This window comes from Salvelinus alpinus, chromosome 24, assembly GCF_045679555.1.
Source record: "Salvelinus alpinus chromosome 24, SLU_Salpinus.1, whole genome shotgun sequence".
NCBI lineage: Eukaryota > Metazoa > Chordata > Actinopteri > Salmoniformes > Salmonidae > Salvelinus > Salvelinus alpinus.
In genome coordinates, this window is record NC_092109.1 from 15,330,255 (window position 1) to 15,338,677 (window position 8,423).

Genomic DNA, 8,423 nt, shown 5'->3' on the forward strand with positions numbered 1-8,423 from the left:
GTGCGCCGCCATGACATAGAGCTCTGTGAGAGAAGACTTGAAATAGACAAGATGTCGGCAAAAATCTTTGGGTAAATCACATTATCTGGTGGAACAATCTGTATCTACAGTTCTCGGCACTTGTGTGTCTCTACACCTGAGAAACACTCTGACACATTGATCTGTACTACACTTTTCATACAATTTTTTTTGTATGTTACTTTTACCATATAACATTGTTGTTCTCTTAAGTTAGCATTAAATAGTGTACAATCTCCTCTATTTTAGATTTTGACAAATAAACAAACATTCTTTGGATATCTGAATGTCTAGCATCTGTTTGACACCACAGAGCCCTGGACAGCTTATATTAATATCGTCTGTGAATCCATAAGGGCAGACAAATGTTGATGATTGATAGATTCCTGATTCTAATAATTAGCTGGTTGATAATCTGAACCAGGTTAGTGACAACTGGGTTTGGAGTGAAAACCTAAAGGAGGGTACTGTACATTTGGAAAGTATTCAGACCCCTTGACTTTTTACACACTTTGTTACGTTACAGGTTTATTCTGAAATGAATTTAATTGTTTTTTCCCATCATCAATCTACACACAATACCACATAAAGACAAAGCAAAAGCTTATTTTTTTGCAAATGTATTACAAATAAAAAACAGAAATATTTTATTTCCGTAAGTATTCAGACCCTTTGCTATGAGACTCAAAATTGAGCTCAGGTGCATCCTGTTTCCATTGATCATCGTTGAGATGTTTCTACAACTTGATTGGAGTTCACCTGTGGTAAATTCAATTGATTGAAGATGATTTGGAAAGGCACACACCTGTCTATATAAGGTCCCACAGTTGACAGCGCATGTCAGAGAAAAAACCATGGTCAAAGAAATTGTCCCTAGAGCTCCGAGACAGGATTGTGTCGAGGCAAGGGTACCAAACATTTTCTGCAGTATTAAGGGTCCCCAAGAATACAGTGGCCTTCATCATTCTTAAATGGAAGAATTTTGGAACCACCAAGACTCTTCCTAGAGCTGGACGCCCGGCCAAACTAAGCAATCGGGGGAGAATTGCATTGGTCAGGGAGGTTACCAAGAACCCAATTGTCACTCTGAAAGAGCTCCAGAGTGAGAAACAATTTCTCTGGTTTGATGAAACCAAGATTAAATTATTTGGCCTGAATGCCAAGCATCACGTCTGGAGGAAACCTGGCACCATCCCTACGGTGAAACATGGTGGTGGCGGCATCATGCTGTGGGGATGTGTTTCAGCGTCAGGGACTGGGAGACTAGTCAGGATCAAGGGAAAGATGAACGGAGAAAGTACAGAGAGATCCTTGATGAAAACCTGCTCCAGAGCGCTCAGGACTTAAGACTGGGGTGAAGATTCACCTTCCAAAAGGACAACGATCCTAAGCACACAGCCAAGACAACGCAGGAGTGGCTTCGGGACAAGATTCTGAATGTCCTTGAGTGGCACCACTAGAACCCAGTCTTGAACCCTGATCTAACATCTCTGGAGAGACCTGAAAATATCTGTGCAGCGACACTCCCCATCCAACCTGACAGAGCTTGAGATGATCTGCAGTGAAGAATGGGAGAAACTCCCCAAATACAGGTGTGCCAAGCTTGTAGCGTCATACCCAAGAAGACTCGAGGCTGTAATCGCTGCCAAAGGTGATTCAACAAAGTACTGAGTAAAGGGTCTGAACACTTATGTAAATTAAATATTAACGTGTTTTATTTTTAAGAAATTTGCAGAATTTTTTTTACTACTGTTTTTGCTTTGTCATTATGGGGCATTGTGTGTAGAAAAAAAACAATTTAATCTGTTTTAGAATATGGCTGTAACGTAACAAAATGTGGAAAAAGTCAAGGGATCTGAACACTTTCCGAATGCACTGTAGCTCTCCAGGAACAGGACTGGAGATCCCTGTTCTACATTATCTTATGCTGAGCCACACTGGCTGCTTTTACACAGGCAACCCAATTCTGTTATTTTTCCACTAATTGGTCTTAATCACATCCGATCTTTTTCAGAACTGATCTGATTGTGAAAAAAATATCAGTATTGGGCTGCCTGTGTAAATTGTCCGGGTTCAGTAAGCTTTGTACTTATGGCAATGGGCTTGTCCTGTCTGCGGTGGATGGCCAGCTGGATAAGACTCTGCCAAAAGTGGTATAGGGCTTTTTAACCACCAACTCTTTGGGCCTCTTGCAGAAGATTTGCGGGTACTGCACGTCTCCTGGAAAGACATGGTTGTGGTCTTAGCATTTTACACTTTTTTGTGGAAGGGACGTAGGGCAAAACACCATTATGGGTAAAGGTATCAACCAAATGGGACTGGCTAGAGCATTGTTTAGGAACAATGAGGGGACGTTGGAGCTGGTTTTGAGGGGAAAGATCAGTCAACAAAGTCAATGGACTGGGTGGCGAAAGAAGGTGTGAAAAGTCTTTGGAATTCAGTTGTTACACAATATGAATTGTTGTGTATGGGAGATTGAGGAGAAATGGCACCTCAATAGCTCTCAAACATAACGATACATTTACTGTCTAAGCATAACCCTGCACAACCCAAAAAAAACGTCCTCTTCTCAAAGTTCTGTTTGTAAACCTCCCCCAGCCCATTGACTTTGACAAATCATTCTTGTCCATAGTAGCCCTTTGCAGGGGAATTTTGTAGACATGTCTTGTATTGTGTTTTGAGAGTTTGCAGAGAGAAGAATGAGGTGGTTGTGTCATCACTGTTGTTGTCTTGATTTTATACCTTTCAGTGTCCCTTGCTAGTTTCTGTCCCACAATCTTCTCGTGCTTCATAACCACAAGGTGTGTTCGCTCCGTCATGCTTGTGTACCCAAAATGCTCCCGCTTTGGGGTATTTTTCAGCAGGGGAATGACTCCAGACAACCTGAGTTTTACAAAAATAAAAGGTTAAAAGAGAAGCGGGGTAGACTAAATTGATTACATGGTCTGGAAGGTACTCTGTGGTACTCAGGCTACCTCAACCACCTATAATCTCATAGCACAAACACAAACCAAAACAAACACTACCCAATTCATGTTTATACCATGCTTACTGTAAATGTAGCTATCTTAGCCGTCAGCTTGTAAATATTTTGGCCAATTTACCTTCACCTTTTGCAGAGCTAGGGGTTAGAAGCTAATTTTGGTGGAATCAGATTCTGTACCACCTACAACAAAATACAAAACAATACACAATTTAACCACCCCACTAATTGTATTGATCTCTATTGGACTGGCTAGCTAAGCATACCTTATGTTAACATTCCAATATTGTCAGCTTGCTGTTAAGTAACTAGCGTCAAAAAAAAATGGCAGAAAGATTGCTAGCCAACTGAGACTGGCTGAGAACCACCTAACCAACTATAGACTATTTATACACATTCATCATTGCTACTAACACACAAACATAGAGTGAGTTAGCTACATCAACAATTCTATTTTTGGAAACTGAGTATTTTCCAGACAAGGGTGGAATAGATGGCTACCAAATAGAGATACTCTTTATTTGGTAACATTAGCTAGCTTACATTAGCTAACGTCAGTCAGAGATAGAACGAACAAACAAACATGTTGACTCTGCTGAAGGTAGCTACCAGTCTAGCAGTGACTACCATGGCATAGGCGAAATTGATTGACAGTGCGTATACCAAAATATAGCTATATGATTTAGCTGATGGCTTTCAGAGTCCAATACAGGACTGTTATGTTAGCTAGCTAGCTAACTTACCCAGTTAGGCTAGCAGGATAGCTAATGTTAGGTTACCTCTAACTCAGAATCTTAAATTTTGTTTAAAAATAATAATAAAATCTATGGTATTGCATCACTTCTCAGCTGTTGTCGAAATAGATTCCCCATCAGTTCTGCGTGAATATCCCTTTGATAATCTTTGGTTACTGAACCACTCTATAGCCGCAAATCACTGTAAGAATTGGTGTTAATCTCTGGTAGGTAGAATGGGGAACGATAACAAATTTTTGCGCTTGTTTGTAATTAGCACAACCAGGCACAGAACACCACACGGGCATGATGACAAACAGAGAAAAAAATAATAATAATAATAATCTTGCGTAGAGAAGTTGTGAGATTACTTTTTATTGGTAGTTCGAAGTAAACAACGCCGTTGTTCTAGTTTGTGGGCGGTATCAGCAATCGCTATGAATGCCGGACTTTTGAGTTTCAATATGAGCCGACGAATAGACAAGGAGCTGTAACTTCCCGATTCTACAAGTGGAAAAATACATGTGCTAGTTCTAATTGTGATGTTTATGATAAAAACATGATTGTGTTTATATAGTAATGACTATATGCCGTTTCAGATACAGGGTGAAATTCCCCTTTAATCCTACTGTAGGGAGTAGGACTCATTGCGACTAGCAGTTCAATCAATGACTAAAATGAATGAGTCACTCAGAAAAAAAGATTAATGAGTCTCGAGTCAGTAAAAAGAGTTGTTCAAAAAAAGTGAATCGTTCGCGAACTGCACATCACTAGTGCAAGGGAGTGGGACAGAGGGGTTGAGTGAGGGAGGGGGAGAGAGGTGGGGTAAGTGAAGCAAATGGACAGAGGGGCACAAACAGAAGAAAAAGAGGTCACATCTAATAAGGAAGAGTGAGTGAGGTGAGATAGACTGTGTGAGAGTGTGAGACAAAATACTGATGGAGGAGGACTGCTGGTTGCTGAAGTTTGACACACTAACCTGATTTATGACACGTTATCAAACCTTCTAGTGACTCACCCTTACAACTAATAAATCACCTTAGTCGCCACCGTAGACATACACTATATTTTACAGATATAATCTAGATTTATTTGAGAGATATTTCATATTGTTTGATATAAGAATATGGATGAGAGACAGAGAAACAGAGAGAGAGAGAGTGAGTTAATTTAGTCATTGGTTAGCCCATTCCTTCTCATAGCAGGTCTGCACTGAGTGCAGCCTGTTCTTATTTGTTTCTAGTGGTGCTCTAGTTATCTGTCATCTAAGCACATCAGTATTTGTTGCGAGGAGCAAATTGCCCTCGGGGAATTCACAGCAAAGTGTCAGTTTGGCGACATTGGTACGCACCATTAAAACTAGAATCACCTTAAAACAGCAAATGCAACAAAGGACATTTGGCTGATTTGTGGTATTGTAGGCCTAGATCCTTTGTACCAACAATAGCCATCAAGTGTAAGTCAGGCTTCTCTTGATGTCTACTTACGTACAAGTGCTTTTTTGACCCCCTTCAGATGATAGAGGTTTTCCGTTATTTCATACGTTGTATCCCAAACTCTGCATCCCAAATGGCACCCTATTCCTATAGCCCCCCCAAATTATATCTCATGACTGAAACTTAAGTGGATCTCAGATCGATTTTCTGAGGCCAAATTAACCTCCCCTTTCATGTAAAAAAGTAGTGACCATCGTGCTTTTAGGGAAAGAGGATCATTTTCTATATGTATTAAACTGCGAGTTTGACAAAATCCAGTCTCCTTGCTAAGGGTTTCCGGGGGTCCTCCCCTGGAGAATGTTTATGTAGAAGGACTGAGAAGCTCAGTTCTGTTGACTTTTTAAAAGGACATTCTACTCTAAAATGAATGAAAATAAAATTATGCTGACACCATCTAAAATGTAATTTCCACCTCCAGAAATAGGTCCAATAATATATTGGTAAAAAATTATGTTCAAATTATTTTAACATATTGGACCACGCATATAACCTATGAATGTTCTACCTATATTGTCAGACGTGCTGTTAGCAATAAGCATCATTACTGATGAAGCATAGTGACTGTAACATGTACATAGGCTGAAGTATGGGGTTTGTCCATCTGCATTTACCCCATTGTACACAACATCCTGAATGTTATTATTAATTATTATTTTGTATTATTATTTGTAAATGTTTTGTTTGTTTCTATTGCCCCTTTAAGAAGACATTGGCCCTTTAAGAGCTTTGTTGAGCAGCTGTGCCTGAACCATGCTTGAAACTGCATTTGTAAAACATGCCACATGAGCAATTGAAGGAGTAGAGAAATAAACATGGTAGCAATGTATCATTTTTTTTAACAAAGGCCAAAACTGCTTTCAAAATACAGTTTGCCAAGACTGCTTTCAAAATTGTTTTCGGGCTATTGCATGAAGAATTGTTGTGCATTGACTGCTTGTCAGAACACAGAACACACAACAAGAAGCTGACTAGGTAAATAGGTCAACTGTTTTACAATGGGGTTGTCTGATTTGGTTTGAATAACAACATTACATGGCAAAAATACTAGCACTGGAAAGTTACATCCTGAGTGATAAAGTAGAGGCTTTGAATTACTTTGCCAGCAGCTACAGTAGACTACACACCGCTGTCTGAGTTGGGCGCTGCTGTGGTGCGCATTATAGACTATTTAATTCCCTTCATGTAAACACTGGAGTGTCATCAACAATCATGCATGTCAGTTCTGTCCACACAGCGTAACGGAGAAAATAAAATATTTGAGAATACATTTATTTGTGAATATAGTTCGTGCTTCTGTCTGTATTTGGCTATATCATCTGCAAAGCATCTGCCATTTGGGATGCAATGTTATTCTGTATTCATACTCAGGATATCAGACACAATCATGAGAAGACTCTCCTTTTTCCCCGGCAATGCTACCTCAAATGCTTATCATTCAGCGTGTGTGTGGGAGTATGTCCTACTTCTGTCCACAAGGCAGTCACTATTAAACACTGCTATCTGGGAGGAATCACACAGCTTCAGAGATGATGGCTTTGTTCCCTGAGCCTAGTCTTTACAACGTGCTCATGACACAGACCCTTCAGAGGGAGGAGGGTGTGCCGTGTCTAAAGTTGTTTCTACTTTGTTGCGCTGGAGATGGGAAGAGGATGCAGCGCAAGGAAGAGAGACAAAGAGAGAGAGAGAGGGCGAGAGAGAAAGATAGGTTGACCTGATGCAGGTGGAAGGAAAAGGCAAATACACACACACACACACACACACACACACACACACACACACACACACACACACACACACACACACACACACACACACACACACACACACACACACACAGGCATGAATCCACACACAGGGACTCTTGAAACAGATATCCTCCTTGTCCTGTAATGTCCTAAACACTGTTAGTAACATAACTACACCGCAGAAATGTGATTATAGGCATATCATTTGGGGCCCATAAGGTGCTGGTCAAAAATAGCGCACTATATAGGGAATAGGGTGCCATTTTGGATGCAAAAGTAGACTGGTCATTCTGATTTATCTCCCCCCTCTGCTCATAGCTTAAACACATAAACCTGCACTACTCAATGGAATATATTGATAATCACTACTGTTTTTTCCCTGTCTCACTCGTACCTCCCCATTGACTGCAAATGTTTATTTTAGCGTTCGTATTGCTTTCTACCCTGTAAAGCTCTTGAATTGCCTCCTTTTCGCCTTTATTTGCCTCTATCAGTCTGTCTATTTGCCTGCCTCTTGTACAGTTTAAGGAGAAGTGTTGTACACAGCCATGCTATTTATACAGAAAGTGTGTTTAATTTTCCAGTAAAGATACCTGCACAATAACTGCCTGGCTGTTTGTGTCTTTTTATTGCTAAGCCTTTGTGCTTAGGCAGTGCTGTGTGAGTTTATGACAATACAACAATGACATAGAAATATTAGAAATACTGGCATACACACTCACATTCAAGGCTACTAATGTTCCATATGGTCAGACAATACACAAACACGTGATGTTACAGGAATCATACATATTCATGAATACCTTATTAGGGTTGCAAAATTCCCGTAGCTTTCCCAACATTTTCAGGTTTTCCAGAAATCCTGGTTGGAAAATTCCCAGAATCAGCGAATAAGCAAGCAGGAAATCAGGAATCCTCCAACCAGGATCTCTGGAAGAGCTGGGAACTTTGGCAAAGTTACTGGGATTTTTGCAACCTTTATGTTATGATTCATTCTCTATCTGTCTGCTTGTCTGTCTGTTACTCCGAGTGCTGATCTAGGATCAGTTTTGCATATTAGATCACATGGATAGGGGAGACTTGGGCCAATAATCATAAAGCGTCTCAGTTGTAGTGCTGATATAGGATCAGATATTAAGGTGTTAGCTTGACAGTCGTTGGACCGGAGTTCAAATCCCCCAAATTCGCTACAACATATGTGGGAATAATGGGCGTTTTCGTTCATGTGGAAAATAACTGCAGATACAGTTCTCACACAAATGTAGAATCATACATGCATGAAGGTTCTGCTGTAAATCGTCTAACAGCGCTATCTAGAGGAACAATAATTGATGGCATTAAAGTCGAGTTTAAATCTAAGAAAATGCTGCCCTCATGTGGATGAAATTTATACTAAATATGTTTTATCTCCCCCTTGATCAGTCGAGTCTTATTACATTCTGATAAT